The following is a 17,471-nucleotide window of genomic DNA, read 5'->3' as shown; positions in this document are numbered from 1 at the left end:
AGTTACTAATAGCACATCCTTGTCGACTGAACATTTCTTACGTTCTGATTTCTGAAACAGGCTAGTTGCTCGTGCTGAAGCATGTTGATTCCTCGAGGAGAACGAATTTTGCAACAAAAAAAAAAAAAAACTCGTTCCAATCGCGAACGGAGCCTCCGACCACATACTGTGGTGTGCTGAGCGTCTACCGAACACGTCGGTGGCCCAAACCAGACATGGCAATGATGGCATTAATAAAAATACTTGGAGGCTTGGAGCACGTCCGGAAGCAGCGATGAATGGGGGCGCTGCCGCTGCCGCTGCGGCGAGGCTTACGGTTGACCGGCCTAACTGTCAGGTACAAGCATCCGATGTTGGTCACGGTACAGTAGCAAACGGGGACCGGATCGGGTACTCCCTCAGTCCCTGGTGAAGCGGTGACCGACCGACCGGTCGCCGACTCGCCGTCGTCTTCCTTCCCCAGCTTCTACGGGTCCGGATCTTCTGCGGCACTGCGGGGCAGGGGCTCCAGCTCCAGCTCCAGCTTGCAAGAGCAAGACTGATCACCTGCCTCTGCCAGCACAGTGAAAACGAGTACTTTACTGTTACCGTTACTGCATCACATTTTGAACCACCTAACCTAACCCAACCCAGGTACCCTCGGCCGCCACTTACACGTGGGCCCGAACGGCGAGCACGGCACACTCCTCGGTCCTCCCCCACTGCGCTCCGCTACTGGAATGATGAAGCGGCCGACGACCCCTCGTGCACGGGGGATCCACACACAGAGCCACGCACACAGCGAGGGAGCCACCCCCACCAAAAAAACGCACGCATTCGGGCCACCGAGGCTGCGGCTGCGCGGCGAGGGAGGAGTAGGAGGCGACGGCCGACGGCGCTGCGGGCGCCGTGGGTGGTCGAGGCCGGGAGACGCGGGGAAGCTAGCTGCTAGCGTAGCCGAGCGCGGCGGGTGGGCGGGCTCACGCTGCGCTGTCGCTCCATGTCGGCCACCGGCGACAGCGGCGGGGATCCGGCGGCGGCGCGCCGCCGCTGGGATCTCACCAACAATGGGCCCGAGAGCACGTAATGCCACTGCCTTCAGCTGCATTCCCTTCGTTATCAGTTTGTTTCGGTGGGCTATGTGGGTGTGGGTGTAGTCCCTGGAGCAATGTCGCTGTCGGAGTTCATCGTCTTAGCTTGTTGGCAGATCTGGCGGAGGTCTCCGTGATTCACACGGTTTTTAGTGATTTTTGGTGGTATTTTTTTACTTGGTCTGGGCTGGCGAGTTAGGGTTTGGTTGCTCTAGTAGGAGATAGATTGGTGAGCTTGGAGATTTGGAGCTTGCGGGGATACAAAAGGTCGAGTGTTGCTCTATAAGCTGGGTGTCTTAGTTCATGTTGCATTGCGTCCCTCATCGCTGTCGGTGCTTGTACTAATCTTAGTAGAAGATTATCACACATAGTATTTCCCCAAGCAATGTGCTCTTCAAGTGGCCCAGTGGGGGCCTCTGCAACATTTCTCCATTTATGTGAATGTGTGGAACTGCTGGGAATTATCAAGCACGAAATTTGAACTTGAGCTGCTGTTTCTTCCTTTTGAAGAGGCAAATCTGGACATCTCTATGCCTCAACTTGTTGAACATGCTGAAATCATTCCACTGGTGCTTCAAAGTTGTATTGTGGATGCGATTCTGAACTCTTGCATACATGAAATGTTTCACATGCATTCCTTAGGTATCTCATTTGATGTTCGAAAATCCTGGCATTTAATATATTGTACCTGCAGCTTCCTGTTAGGATTGCCGAGTTTGCTTATGTTTTTCCTTTTTTACATATCCGATGGTTGTTTAGCCTTGAATTTCACTGAAAAATGTCTGGAGCATACTAATTAATGTTTACTTTTCCGAAGGCTATTCTCTTCAAATGTGCTCAGTTTGGATAATAAATAGGGCATGTTTGGTTTCTGCAGTGCCTCCTAAAATTCCTGTCACATCGAATGTTTGGACACATGCATGGAGTATTAAATATAGACTAATTATAAAACTAATTGCACAACTTGCGACTAATTTGCGAGACGAATCTTTTAAGCCTAATTAGTCCATGATTTGATAACGTGGTGCTACAGTAAACATGTGCTAATGACGGATTAATTAGGCTTAAAAAATTCGTCTCGCAAATTAGCCTCCATTTATGTAATTGGTTTTATAATTAATTTATATTTAATGCTCCTTATTAGTATCTAAACATTCGATGTGACATGAATTTTAGGAGCGACTAAAGAACCAAACACCCCCATAGTTTTGTTTCCAGGTATACCTTTGTAGTCACATACCTCAAAGACTGCTGGCATGGTTATAGTTGAATATATGTGCGTAGGTAATCGGCTGCCAGAATGTGCTAAAAGAACCAGGTCCTTCAGTTATCGTGAGAACGTGATTGCAGAATTTCGAACGTAGGGAGCATGGTATTTGTGAATAATATTTATGATTTGTTCTTTTTGTCCATGATGGTTGCTCAAGCCATGTATTGTATATCAATTCTTCTCTTCTATAGTTCTACTTGAATTTCTCTAGGCCTCCAGCTGCAGAAGCTACATGTGTATTTAATCTTTATATTCTTTTCTGCAGTCCAATGTTGAAAGAGGCTGTGGAAATGTCTACAGATGAAGAATCAGGATGGTGTTGTTATATGCCATCCTGAATGGCAACACTGATGGATGCGACGAAACCATTAGTGGTAGTCATGATTATGATAGCCCAGAAGGCCAGGAAACTAGTTCCATTAAGGACCCTGATGTTGAAGGTGACACACAGGAAGACAAGTGTGTAAATCAAGATTCACTGAAGTTGATTGATCAAGAGAAGTCTGCTCCCCCCAAGTCCCCAGCAAAGTCTGCGACTGCCAGTTCTGGATCGGAGAGGCCTAAACGTGTTGTTCCCCAACCATTCTCTCTTTCTACTCAAAGAAGGTCATCTGGAGTAAATGGCGGTGTGACCTAATCCATCAGAAAATAAGGATAAATCTGGTGATAAAAGTAGCATCTCTCCAGCAAGTATGACAAAGAAGGTATGGTCATTGCCTTCTGCACATTTCTCATTAAATTTTGGTGTTGCCTATATCATTACCTCTTGTTTTGATTCTGTTATTTCTTATTATGCAGCAAGTGTTTTTCTTGGGCTAATTCTTACTAGCTAGATCATACATATTCTATCTTATGCACTGAAGCTACCTGATCATGGACTTCTTCCATGTTTAAGTTTTCTACCACACAGGATCATCTAAAAAATTGTTGCACAAACTGAACCCATGTCATTTCTATTTAATTGGGAACATGGCTAATTTATTCTCTTGTCTGAAAATATTCTGCGGTATACTTTTGTGAAATAGGAGGCTATACTAACAGAATTACTCTGGCTATTTATTTCAGAGTACGCCGATGCCACCTAGGAAGACTTTGCAGCCTGAGCAGGCATTTCTCCCTGTGGAAGAGGACTCTTGTTCTGTGACTTCCTCGTATCCTTTTTCTGTGTGCTAAGATTTGTTGAGCACCTCATCCCTTTTTTTATGCTGTTTCATAGCTATGCACCTAATTTTTTAAACTTTCGGTATATAAGCTTCGGATGTTTCACACCTACTTACGTAAGGATGGAATAATAGTGTCAGTGTTTCGAATAAACACCAACTAGTAAATTTGTATTTGTTGGACGTTGGGCCCGAATGGTGTGCTAAAATTGCGCGTTGGGCCCGAATGGTGTGCTAAAAGACACAAGGTTTATACTGGTTCAGACAGAATGTCTCTACGTCCAGTTTGCTGCTGCTGCTCGTGTTATTAGCACTGAAATGTTCGTAGTAGGGGGTACAAACGGTCGAGAAAGGGACAGGTCCCAAGTCTCTGATGGAAAGGTCGAATGGGTGCTGAGAGCTCGGTTGCTGTTCAGCTGTGTGTTATGTGATGCGTGGTGTGTTGAATTGATCCCTCCCCTTAGTGGGGTGCCCTGCCCTCTCTTTTATAGATCAAGGGGGAGCAGGGATTTACAGATGGGAGAAAGAAGAAAAACCAGATGCCAAGAAGGTCCTCCTTTTCCTTTGAGCCTGCCCTGCTGACACGGCAGACGGTGCCAGAGATAGCACGTTCGGTGATCCTGATAGGGCCGTGCTCTGGCTTCGTTCAGCAAGTGGTCACGTCCCATCCTGCCCCGGTGGGCGGCGCGACGCACCAGGGTGCCGAGCCACGACCCTACGGGGAGCAGATGACGTAGAGGCCCCCACGTTCGTTACTGTAGATGACATGAGTTTCCTCTTGGACCGTAGCAATTGTCGTATGTTTCCGTCAGGATTCGTGTTCGAGGGCAAATGCCGGCACCCATAACACTGTAGGACAAATGTCGGCGCCCACAGCACTGTTTGGGCTCTGACATGCCTGGAAGGGCTTAAAGCGCCCGTCTGGTCATATCCTGATGGTACTTTCCTGCAGGTGTGCAGGGTATGGTCCTCGGTATTGCGGTTGACTTGAATGCCCCGCCTTATCTGCACGCGTAGTTATGAAGGAGCAACGCACAAGGCCTGCCCCCGGACGTCGGGTGAGGCGGAGCTAGCCCTCAGTCGTCGGGCGAGGCGGAGTCTGCCCCCAGACGTCGGGCGAGGCGGAGCCTGCCCTTAGTCGTCGGGCGAGGCGGAGCCAGCCCTCAGTCGTCGGGCGAGGTGGAGCCTGCCCCCGGACGTCGGGCGAGGCGGAGCCTGCCCCCGGACGTCGGGCGAGGCGGAGTCCAGCCCACGGGGGTTAGACGAGGCGGAGCCAGTCCTCAGGGGTCGGGCGAGGCGGAGCCAACCTTCGGTCGTTTGGGCAAGAAGTGTAGTTGCGTTCTTGTCTGTTCGGAAGCATCAACGTTTGATGGTTATTAGCTCCTCCTCTTTGGGTACCCCGGTATTCGGTCCCCGACAAATAGATTTGAATATTCATGTTCATTGATGACCATAAAATCACATACTGTTTTTTCTTAAATTAAGCACCAAATTCTTTGATGTTTCACAGTAAATAATGATGAACACTCATACTCATACAATTATCTTCTTTGAACATGAAAGCATCGTCTAAACGGTGCTTTTCTGTATCCACTAAACTTACAATATTTTCTTATGCTCAATATTTTTTCAAGATGATGCCCATTTTCATAGTTAAATGTTTAAATTGAGAAACACATGAATTTTACAAGCGTTCAGAGTTGCATGTGGCCCTTTTCCTGAGCTTGTGTAAAGAACTACAACATCAACAAGAGCTGGCAGAACTAAGACAACTGTTCCCGTTGCCCCATCATTTGTGTGTGCTAACCGTGCTGACAAGAGGAAGGAGGTGTGTGTATAGTTTCTTGCATTATTTCCAGATGATCGCTTAATTCATGCTGATTATTCACAACTAGCAAGCACTATTATTCCAAAAAAAGGTTCTGGTAGTGACAGTGTTGTTAATTACCCAGTTCTACACAAAATTAGAGGAGAAACATAAAGCTTTGGAAGCAGAGAAGGACGAGGCTGAGGCCAGGAAAAAGGTAAGAACTTGCTTCTGAATTCTGATCTCTCTCTTGCAATCAGACTATTGTAGGTCAGGTCACTTGAGTTTTGTATATTATTCTTTTGATCGATATAGTAATTATTGCTTTGAAAATAAGAGCAATAAGGACAGTATTCAAATTGAGTTGTTTCTGGGTACACACAAGTGAGCTTTATGCTACCTGTTCTTTATAAAATTTATGGAAACTCAAGATTCTCGCTCAACACATAGTACTTCATTCTGTTTTACTTACGCACCAGTCTTATTTCATTCATTTCCTTTGTTCTTTTTCCAGTTTTCCTTTATATGTAACTGTTGAGGTTTCAAATGCCTTTCAATCTTTCCTACAAGCAATTGGAATATGGGATCTATTAAATTTCACATATTTCATCTATATAGTTTCGTCACATGTACACCTGTTATATAATCTTCCTGCCTGCTATTGTAATCATTTTCTGTCTTTCAATCTGAAATGTCAATAAGTTTTTCAAATGAAATCCAAGTTGTACACAAGCAATATCTGCACGTTGTAGACAAAACAGAAATTCAAGACTTGGTTGTGATTATCTAATCAATGATGTGTTCATTTAGATATGATTGGTTGAATGACATCTACTATCATATGCATCTAGATCTAGTTAATGTTGGGCTAAGTTAGGTATTGTTATTTGATGCCATTGACCACCATATGCTGTTTCTTTCAAATTGTACAGTAGTCTGATTGACTGTGTCCATCTGTGCTTTTCCTTTAGTAAGTGTTTGTGCTAGTTTTGTTTTCTAGTCCTGTCTATATGGAAAGCACTATTACTACCTTTATCTATCATTAACTAATCTTATAATGTTCATTATTTGGGTAGGAAGAGCAAGACGTTGCTTTAAAACAACTAAGGAAGTCATTGGTGATTAAAGCGAAACCCATGCCAAGCTTCTATCAAGAAGGGCCCCCACCAAAGGCTGAACTTAAGAAGGTAATTCCAGTTTCATGTTTCTAATTCTCAATAAAAAGTGTAGCTGTGAGTCCTGAGACTTTTATTGATTTTTGCATGTCATAATCATGGTTATTGTTGAGGGTATAGTAATTCCAAGAATGGAATGTGCACACTATTCTAAAATGAAGGACAGATTTTGTGCCCCCTTTTTTGAACAACACATGGTTCCACTAATACCAAGCTGATTGTCCAATAATGACGTGGGTATAATTAGTTTGAGCCTTGAGCAAATAGTATTTGAGAACGTTTTTTCCTGACAAAAATAGAAATGCATGATTGTTGCTTGCGGCATGAATACATTGTGTGAAGTATTATACTTTTCGATGGTTCTAGTGGTGAATTTAATTTTTGCCTTCTGTTCTGTCAAGGTGCCTCCTACTCGTGCCAAATCACCAAAGTTTACAAGTTCAAGGAGAAAGAGCTGCAGTGATACACCACAGACACCTGAGGGGAAAAATACCAATGCAACATCTACCCTGGTCACATCGTCACAGCATTGGGACTTCTAAAGACTGCTAACAGAGTACAATGCTCGCCAAAGAGTGGTGTGGCGACCAAAACTAGATCTGTCAAGCCTGAGCTGAAGGCCGTCTGAAGAGCATGGAGCAGCCAAGTGCTGCGGTTGTCTCTGTACAAACCGAATTGCCTAACTCTTAGCCGTTTCCATCTCCATGCATTTTTTGTTTTATTTTATACCCAACATCTCCACCAAAAGAAGGCTGTAGGGCCAATGACGTTGTTCGCGCTGCTGCACCTTGCCCATTTTCTTACATTCGTCTTGTACTCGTAAGAACTCTGTTGCTGGGACCATTTGACATTCCATGTAAATTACTTGAGGATCCTTGTAGGGAGCCTGGCGTTTTGGTCCTGTGAAGCCCTTGAGGCCTTAACTGATCTGTGAGCTGAAAAAGCTATCGGAATGGCACTGTTCTGTTTGATGCATCCCCAGGTTGGAAGCCCTGTTAAGGGTTGTGGTGGTGCCTGCAGATGCTGAAGACCCACCATGCCTTCTTCTGAGGTGTGTAAAAAATTCCTGGTGGTTCGTTGCATCGACGGTCGGTTTCAAGTTGATATTGGAAAGATGCAGCCAAAACCTCAGTGCAATTATCGTCTCAGTGACAAACCAATTAGGGTAATTTGGTCCAAATATTCTCGAAGCAGTATTGACTAATGACGTGGACCCACGTGTCAGTGTCAATGTTGACAAGGGAATGAGTCGAGCCGAGAGCAAGGTATCAATTAGTTCATTGGTTATAGTTAGATTGGCTTTTCAGTCGGTGTGACCCGGTGGCAGAAAATAAATAAAAAATATAAAAAAGTCAGACAGGGCATGATGGCATATTTGAATCGTAAATTGAGAAGGCCACTATCATATTTATTGAAAATAAAATAAAATGAAATGAAATGAAAGATCAGCACTCATTTGCCTCTTCTTTTGTTTATTTGTTTATTTTGTTCTCCGACTAATCTTCTGTACTATCACAGCCTGTTATGACGAACTCTGGGAGGTACCCACACCTTTATTGTCCTGTTTGCTTGGCTGCCATGACTGAAAGTCTTGGTGGCTGAAAAAGTATAGTTTATAAGCCAAACGAACAGGGCATATTTCTCCATTTGATACCTTCTAACCTGTCCTTCAATTATTTATTGATGCAAGTAAATCCTTTAATTTTCGGTTTATTTATTGGTTCCATGGTAGTTGGCAAGTTGTGCTCCAGGAACACGGAGGGGAGGGGGGGGGGGGGGGGGGGGGGGGGGGCGTCGGGGAGATCTGAGCAAGCCGTTCCTTTCCTCACTTCCTGTCTCGTATCCCGAAGAGGCAAACAAAATCCATGGTCACCTAGAAATGTGATGAAGGTATGCCAGATAAGCCGTTTGATCTTCCCTTTTCTTTAAGTAATTGCTGATGCGAATTGGGAGTTCTGGAGTTAATCCGGTTTGCTTGATCGGATTGTGTACTGGGATAGTAGGATTAGAAGTTTCGGTTGTATGAATGAATTGGTTCTTCATTTGAGTTCTTGCCGTTGAGTTTTGTGGCCGATCCAGTACAACCTGAACTTCTTGTGTTCTTGTGCGATTATTGTATATAGTTGGGTCATAAATTAGCCTCCAGTTTAAATTAAAGCTGTAAGATGTATATGTTCTTATTTTACATTAATCTGAATAATCTTTGACATAACATGGCTAATCGTGGTGAAGATTTTACTTTAGGAGCCCCTCTAGCATGATGGAATCACATGTTTCATTCCTAAAACCCTCAACCTTAATCCTCCCCTGCAAATGGAAATCTGAGTTGGATATGTTCAATTTGAATCAAATTATGGGGCTTTTTACTTGTGCTGCAGTTGCCAGTTGGCTTAAGTTTCAGAGTTTAGGTTATTGTTTTGCCTCTAACCGCACATTATATTTTCAGTTCTTTTCCAACATGAAATATACAAACTATTCATCCAGTAAGAAATTTCCATCCCAAGTTGAAGTCATGGCTTCAAGAACAAGTACTGGTGATCCATGCAGATATCAGCAGTTCTCTGCTCTACTAACTTCAGTAGTCCAAGAATGGGTTTTGATGCTTCTGCTGCTGCTTGAGGGTCTGCTCTCCTATCTGGTGACAACATTTGCACAGCTATGCAAGCTGCAACCCCCATGCCCAATATGCACGAGGCTGGATCATGTCTTAGGCAAGGCACAGCCGGGCTTTTATCGAGAACTAATGTGCAGTTCTCACAAGGCAGAAGCATCATCATGGGCATTTTGCCACATCCATCAAAACCTTGTTGATGTTCACAGGATGTGTGAAGCCTGCCTCCTGTCATTTGCCGCTGACAAGAAATCTAACCTAGAAACATACCGGTCCTTGGTGGGGAAACTCGGTGTCGGTGTCGGTGTCAGCAATGTAGGGTTGCAGAAACAACTTCACTTTGAGAATGATGCAACTGAAGCACCAGTCATGAAGAAGGACACTCTATGTTCATGTTGCTCAAGACCATTGCAAGTTAATCACATCCTTTTGTGGTTCTTCAAAGCAAAGCTAGTGGCATTGGCATCGAGGGGATTTGCAGAGTTGTTTCAAGAGACCAACAGAGTATCGATGAGATCAATTATGTTGCATACGGTGAGCTGAAGACCTCTGACACTGAATCAGAGCCCTGGCAGCCTGGTGGTAATGTTGGAAGTTTTCTCAAGGATGACCAAGATAATTTGAAGGAAGGTTTTGTATTGGGACCATCATCTAACAAAGATTGCAGATGACAGACCCCCATATGATAACTCACAGGAGAAATTACCTGAGGAGCCTGGGTTGATACCAGTCCAGAATGATGGTTGCGATAATCAGCCTTCTGAAAGTTCAGGAGGTTTGCACAACATCCAAGATGATGGCAACACAAACCTTCAGTCAACTGATCTTTCGAACAAAGACAGGCAGCAAATTGCTGAAGATTCTAATACAAGAGGTCTGAATTATCCATTTATATCCTTCACCATGTTGAAGTATCTGCTACCCTTTGTGTTTATGATTAATTCGTTTATATGTGCTGAGGATACTCTCTCTTTTTCCAGGAGATAAATCTGAAGATGATGTTTGGCACAATGCTCTTAGTTCTTCTGATGAGTTTTCAATAACCACTAAATCTGTTGAAACCGACACCTTGCCAGATGAAAACAAAGTTGAATTTACTCAAAGAAGATCAAGGAATAATTCTCTTAAAGTCCATGAAGATTTGAAATCACTGTTGTCACAGCTGTCTACTGCATCCCGTGCAACTGACAGTGATAGCCCTACTGTACAGAACAACCATGAACAAGCCATACTAAACAATATCACAAGAGCACTATCCCTTGACAGAAATTATTCAGGTATCTCCGAGAGCATGGTAAATGAAGCTGAAGGAGAGTGCACGATTGATCAACTGAAGCAACAAATTGAGCTGGACCGCAAGTCGATAAGCCGTCTTTGGAAGGAGCTGGAGGAAGAAAGAAACGCGTCAGCTGTGGCAGCGAACCAAACGATGGCCATGATCATTAGACTGCAGGAAGAGAAGGCAGCAAAGCAGATGGAAGCCTTGCAGTACCAGAGGATGATGGAAGAGCAAAGCGAGTATGACCGTGAGGACCTTCAGAAGATGACCGGAATCGTTCAAAATCTTCAAGCTGAGATCGAAGGCTACAGGATGAAACTTAAAGATCAGTTACTCGTCAATGAAATACGTGACCAAATGCGCCTTTCATGTCAGAAAGAACATGCTGGCTCTAGCATCTCCGGAATTAAATCACTCGCTTGTTTTGAGGACGAGAAGACGTACATCGCGAAATGCTTGAGGAAGCTGAGGCAGAAGCTTCATGAATTCTCAAACAATAGCAAGCATGTTCCAGTGCAAAAGCTCAGTGATGGCAAAGAAGATCCAGTTGACGTCAGAAGCAGCGATGATGATTACGAAGACGGCGAAATGGATGACTCCGTGTTCGAGAAGCATCTAGGAAGAAATGAATACAGCTCCGGGGACTCGAAACAAAGTGACCCCAAGGGGCAGTACCATGCCATGGTCAGTGAGAATGACCTGGCTTCATTTGAAGACGAGATTTCCGAGGTCAGTGAGAGGCTGATGGCACTGGAAGCGGACCTGAGCTTCCTGGAGCACAGTGTGAACTCGCTGAGAAATGGCAAAGAAGGCGAGGAGCTGATCCGCGACATCGCTGGCAGCCTCAGGGAGCTTCGGAAGATGGGGATCGGTTGGAAGGAGTAGGATCATTAGCTGGAGAAGTGGAGATGGTGGCGACTGGCTTCTGTAGCAGAGGTAATGCAATGTTTCAGTCAGGGATGCTCTCCCATTGACTGAACTTAATCTTCTGAATTTCAGTCAAAAAAAAAACTTAATCTTCTGAATTCTACTGAATCACTGATCCCGTGGTACTATTTTTGGTTAGTACTGTATGGGTTATTATTTATTTATCCTCGGTCTGAGCTAACTGACGGCTGTTGATTTTTTTAGGGTGTAAATAATGATGAGCTGATTGTAGTGGAACACATGTGAAGTGCATGCGGTTGCTGTCATCTGGTTGTGAACTTGTGATTGAGGTTGTGAGTATGCAAGTAAGTGCGCTGAGCATTCCGCGTGAAGTCACCGGAATTGCATTGCAGAGTTTTAGTGCTTGCGATTTGACCAGCGTGTGTTTGTGTTTGTGTGTGTGTATACACAATTTCCAAAGGTTTCTTTCTTTTTTAAGATTATTTGTTTCTTTTTCTAAATTTTAGAATATATATTGGCCTTGCACTCTGTACTGGGGCCTCCTGGGCAACCAAATATGTACTGATACAAAAGGTCTTATGCGTGTCGATTTTGAAATTTGCAGGAGACGATTTTGCTCTCGCATCATACCGATATACCGTGTCAAAATAGTGGTTGGTTTTTGAAATTTGTCTACTCACTCGCCTTCTCCGGCCACGTACTCTTGTTCACCGCCGCCCCATTTCCTGCCGCTGGCACCGGGTGGACCACGCACGCGGCAACGCACGCGCGCGCCGCCGCGCGGCACCCGTGAGCGTGCGCGTTCCGGCGCCGACGGTGGCTCATGAGCGCACGGAGTTTGCGGTGGTGCGCGCGCGGACAATGCAAGACTAGAGCCGAAATTAAAGGGCTCCTGAGTTAGCCTGTTAGGCCCGTCCCATGATCCGTCTCCCCCTGCCAAGGCACGCAATGCAAGCCCAGCAGGGCAGCAGCCACGTCGTCGTGCCCAGGTTCGCCGACCTCGCTCTGCGACTGCGAGCACACTCCCTGCTGCCTTCCAAAGTGATGCTTGCCGTCCGTCCTCCGCTTCCAGTACAGAGTCAAGCATGAGCACAACGAGGGCACAGCGGTAGTATGACACGTAGAAAGAAAAAGTCAAAAAAGGAATTAGAACGGATTAAAAGATCGAATACATTAGGTCATTCATTCGCCTCCCCTTGTTGTTGCTTCCTACTTTCCTAGACTGAATGAACTAATAATAACATGCTGGACGCATGAAGTCTGCAAGTCTGAATCTGTGGAAATAATGCAGCGGCTTCCAATAATTCCAAACCAGTACTTGTTCATCCAAGGTCAAATGACAATGCAAAACGTCTCTCCCTCTCGTCTCCGTCCACGCACTTCCGTCCGATCCAGCCGCCGTGCTCCCTCGTTGCGCGCGCGTGTATTTATACATTCGCGCATCCATGCATACACGACACAGCACAGCTCATGCTCATCACATGAGCGCGCTCCGATCCTAGTCGTAGGAGAAACACGCAAGTACGGGCAGCGCGCTTAAGCTAGAGCAAGTGCTTCGGTGCTTCGGATCGATTGGTTGGCTGGTAGTGGTAGCCTGGTACCTGTCGACGACCCATCGGCCATCATGAGGTCGTCGTCGACGGTTGCAGCAGCGGTTCTTGTCCTCGCAGTCGTCGTCCTCGCCTCCGGCGGTGTTGTTGGCGCGGCGGCGCGGCCGGTGGTGGGGCTGGGGCAGCAGAGCGGCGGCAGCGGCTCCGGCAATCGCGTCGTCGTCTCGGTGGAGTTGGCGTCAGGCACGGATTCCTCAGCGCAGCCGTCCAACTGCACCTACGGGAACAACGTCGGCGGCGTGTGCCCTCCCTTTCCTCCCAGCACTTCCGGCGTTGGGCACTAGCGGTCAGTGCCCGGCTACACCAGATGTCCGCGTTGCAGGCACAGCAGCTAAGATAGACGTGCAAATGCGTACTAGCCACTCTGTGTGTAGTATGTCCAAATGGTTAACACAACGGGACCAATATATTCTCAGGGACCAAATGGTTTCTCGTGTTTTGTATTTGTTGACGCGTTAACAGGTCGGGCAGTTGGGGACCCTTAGGCCATGGGCCTTTAGCACCTGTGGACGTTCGTCGTTGCTGTATTTTTTTTAATTGCTGCCAAGGCCCCCAAGGCGTCAACTGAGGTAGTCCTCCTACCACGGTGCATTGCAGATTTGATCCGTGCTGTCAGTTGTGTTAGGGAGGCTCTTATGATAGATGGATCAGACAAGTAAATTGTTGGCTTCAAACTGATTTGGTGCTCTTTTGAATGGATATCAGGGTTCAGAATTAATTATCACAAGCGTGAAGTGTAACTTGGGAGTTGGGACAGTTATATATCATCCCCCAAATATCTTGTAATTCCAATCTCGGGTCCGATTCTTTGTTAGGCATTGTCGTTTCAAGGCTATTCTTAACACAAAATGCTTAAAAGCTTAGACCCCTGGAACAATAAGCATTTAACTTATGGATGTAGACTAATTCTTACTAACAATTGTTTGAGCACACTCCCCACTTACAATATGAGATTTTACCTCCTCCTTGTTGTAGCACTCGTGAAAAAAAAAACGGATTATGTCAAAGCTAAATTCCAGCAACGAATTCAAGTACTAAGTGAGAGACCGCGAATAGGCCCAAAGATTATTGTGGTCTAGGAATCATCAAATACCAGACCAGCTAAACGTGGAATAGCAGAAACAAGATGACAAGATGCCGATTGAGCATTCCTTTCCAAATAAATGGATGTTGTATTCACCGGTATTGCTTTCTTGCAAAGTGGCGAACCCTGCTAGCAGCAAATGTATCATGGAAAACTAGGCATCGTGGTGGAGAAACTATTTAACCACCTTCACAGCTTGGAGCCAAATGTTGTGCGTGTCTATCTTTGATGTTGGAGAAATTTAGTATTGGTGTAAAAGGGCAATTACTTCTTAGGCCTTTTCTCTTTTGCTGCCTAGTGCTTTTGTTGCTTGTTCCTGTTAAGCTGGTATAGTAAACCCGGCATCTACTTCTTGTGCTACAAACCTAGCTTATTGCTTCCAATATAAGCGCTGAGTAATCTAATTTATATAAAAGAAAAGGAGAGAAACGACAGCCTCACGGATCTCCGGAAGATTGGGGTCACTTGTTTGGAGTACGATTAAATCTAGATGGTGGTGACTGTTGTATGTAACAGAGGTAATATGTTACATACAACAAGTTGTGTCCGGACCCCTAGTCCTAGTCGGACGCTTAGATACCGCACCTTTCTTTGTGCCTTCCATGCGACTTCCTCCACATAGGAGCGCGCAGCACGATGCCGCGCCCCCGTCCCCGCCATGCCTGACAGACGCAAGGAGGCTCGAGTGGCATCTACGGCGGATTGGGCTCTCGTGTTGCCGTGTTCCTGCCACACACATCCGACGCACGAGAGAGAGACAAACAAGAAAGAGATGGAGAAAAATATTTGTCACTGTAGCATAAATCGATAAAATCTCATAGAAGCTAGAGATAAGAATAGCAACAAAATGATTAGTTTGTGGCCCATCACAACTTGTTTTATGAAAAAGATTCACGAAACAAAACAAGACATCAGCCACAACATCCATGAGTTGCTATTACAACATCATAAAAGCACGTGTTGCAACATAGCAGAAAAAGACCATGTTTGCAACGTCAAAATGTTTCAATCTCAACAATAGAAGCTATAGTTAGGAACATCAGAAAAATGGTTAGTTTCTGCCTCATTGTAGCACGTTTTTGTGCAAGAAAATTCATGAAACAAATCAAGACATCAACAACAACATCCATGAATTGCTACTGCAACATCTCAAAAGCACATATTGCAACATCGAAATAAAGGTCATGTTTGCAATATCATAAAATGTTTTTGTTGCAACACATGTTAATCAACAGGCAAATCATCAGCTTTGCATCTCAATTTTATTGTTGCAACATGAGAAATCATTTACTATAACATCTCAGTCTGCTACAACATAGAAAATCAACAAAATGCAACATCCAACAATGAGCTACTGGAACATCAAAATAAATATGATGAAACATCTCTAATCATCATGAGAAAATAATTGCTTACTGAAACACCAAGGAATCACCGCTTAATGCAACACCAAACATTCATGTAACTCAACATGCTAGTTTTCTTGCAGCAACACGAGAGACCATATACTGGAACATCTGAATTTGTTGTGGAAATATGAGAAAATCTCCTGATGCAACATTGAAAAAATAACAAATACAACATTCCAAAAACCATATGTTTAACAATTGTAGCCCTAGATGCAAAGAGGAGGGTATGGATCTGGACGTCCCTGAGCACCACAAGGTGTCCTAGCTTAGAACATGAGCAATCGTAGCCCTAGATCCAAAGAGAGTGTGGATCTAGGCGTCCGTGAGCAGCGGCTTGTCGATGGATGAAGGCAAATGGGCGTGGTAGAGAGAGAGAGATAGTATGCTACTTGCTCGCCGCTCCCAGTAGGAGTTGTCGCCAGAGATGGAGCGCAAAATAGGCGAGCGCGCGGTGGAAAAGAAACAACGTGAGCGCTGGTGGTAGGGCGCGGTGGAGAGAGAGGCAACCGGCGGGCGAGCGAGGTGGAGAAGGCGGCTAGCACCGAGCTAGGTGGAGAAGGTGGCTGGCATCACGTGAACAGCGAGGCAGGAACTCGAGCGGGCGGCATTTGGCAAACAACGAGGAAGGGAAATTGGGCGAATGACATACGGAAATTGGGGAGAAGCCAAGTACTCATAAGTGGACTAAGCTATTGGGCCTTACGGGCCCAGGCACATTGTGTACAAAAAATTGATGCCGTCTGGATGTCCGCACACCCTATTTCTATCAATTCTGATGCGACAGAGCTAGCGCCCAGACGTCCGGTTTTAGGTCCGCGTTCGGACGTAGCTTCGACGTGTGCACCCACATCGCATTGGACGTCCCCGCCCTCGTACTAGATCCTGGCTAGCGAATCACGTCCGGCCGCCCGTGACCCATCCCGCGTCAGCGTCCGTGTCCGACCACCCGCAACTCGATCCCATCCTAGCTGCACTCTGGCGTCAAGTCCACCATGCTCCTTCCCCCGCCATGTCGTGCTGCTCCTCTCGCTGCAGCGCTATCCCCGCCGTGCTCTATCTCGGTCGCGCCCCTTCTCTTTCCTAACGTCTCTTCTCCTCTGCAACATTTGTTCGACCGTTGCAACATATACAGTATACTCTTGAAACATACCTGTATAGTCATTGCAACATCCAAATAAAACATATGAAACATATGTCTGAAATAGCTAAAATATTTGGAACATACATTTGCAACATACGTCTCAAACAGATGAAACATGTGGAACATACACTTGAAACATACATTTGTAGCCCCGGTAATGCTTGGTCACGGGCGTCCTTCCCATCCGGACGCCGTGCCTTACTCCGCTTGTTGCTGCGGCATTCTCCCACTGCGCCCTCGACCCATGCGCTGCTCGCCCCTCGCTCCTCTCTCCAGCCCATCGCTCGCCCCACCCGTACCTCGCTCCTCGATTTGGCCGTGTGCCACACCGCCTGCTCCCTCCCGTAGCGCGCGCCGCCTACTTGGCCAAGCCAAGGCCGGTGCTGCTGGTGGCGGCGGCGGTGGTGTTCGTGCGCCGTCATTGGTGCTGGTGCTAGTGGTGCTCGCGCGCCGTCGCTCGCCGCCGGATCCCACCCGAATGACCGAAATCTACCGGCTCCGACCTTTTCGTCCCCTATGTTGCAAATGTATGTTTCAAATATTTAAGATGTCTTAGAGGCATGTTGCAATGGTTACATATGGATGTTGCAAAAGTAGATCAGGATGTTGCATATTTTGCAAGTGTTTCTAGTGGTATGTTGCAAGCGTTTTGAAAAAAATGTTTCATCTATTTTAGACATATATTGCAGCAAGTGTTTTATCTGGATGTTGCATATGTGTCACACACATGTTGCAAATGTCTTATCTGGATGTTGCATATGTTTTGCACATGTGTTGCAAGTGTTTTATTTGGATGTTGCATATGTTTCACACATATGTTGCAACAGTATATTTCAAATGTTTTATCTATGTCAGACGTATGTTACATCCAAGTGTTGCATGTTGCAAGTGTTTCATGGGGGCATGGTGAATGATGGGCGCATGGCCCAAGCACCGAGGGACAAGGCGCGGTGATCTAGGGACCAGC

The 17,471-nt window shown here is 45.8% G+C and overlaps 2 pseudogenes; both read left to right on the top strand.

Annotated features, from left to right (window-relative positions):
• The first annotated feature begins 787 nt into the window (after positions 1-787).
• Positions 788-7,442, top strand: LOC136478703 (protein WVD2-like 3; annotated as a pseudogene).
• An 824-nt stretch (positions 7,443-8,266) lies between these two features.
• On the top strand, positions 8,267-11,891 carry LOC136478687 (probable myosin-binding protein 5; annotated as a pseudogene).
• Positions 11,892-17,471: the final 5,580 nt, after the last annotated feature.

This window comes from Miscanthus floridulus, chromosome 1, assembly GCF_019320115.1.
Source record: "Miscanthus floridulus cultivar M001 chromosome 1, ASM1932011v1, whole genome shotgun sequence".
NCBI lineage: Eukaryota > Viridiplantae > Streptophyta > Magnoliopsida > Poales > Poaceae > Miscanthus > Miscanthus floridulus.
Note: the sequence above shows the minus strand (reverse complement) of the source record. Positions and strands in the feature narration are given on the sequence as shown.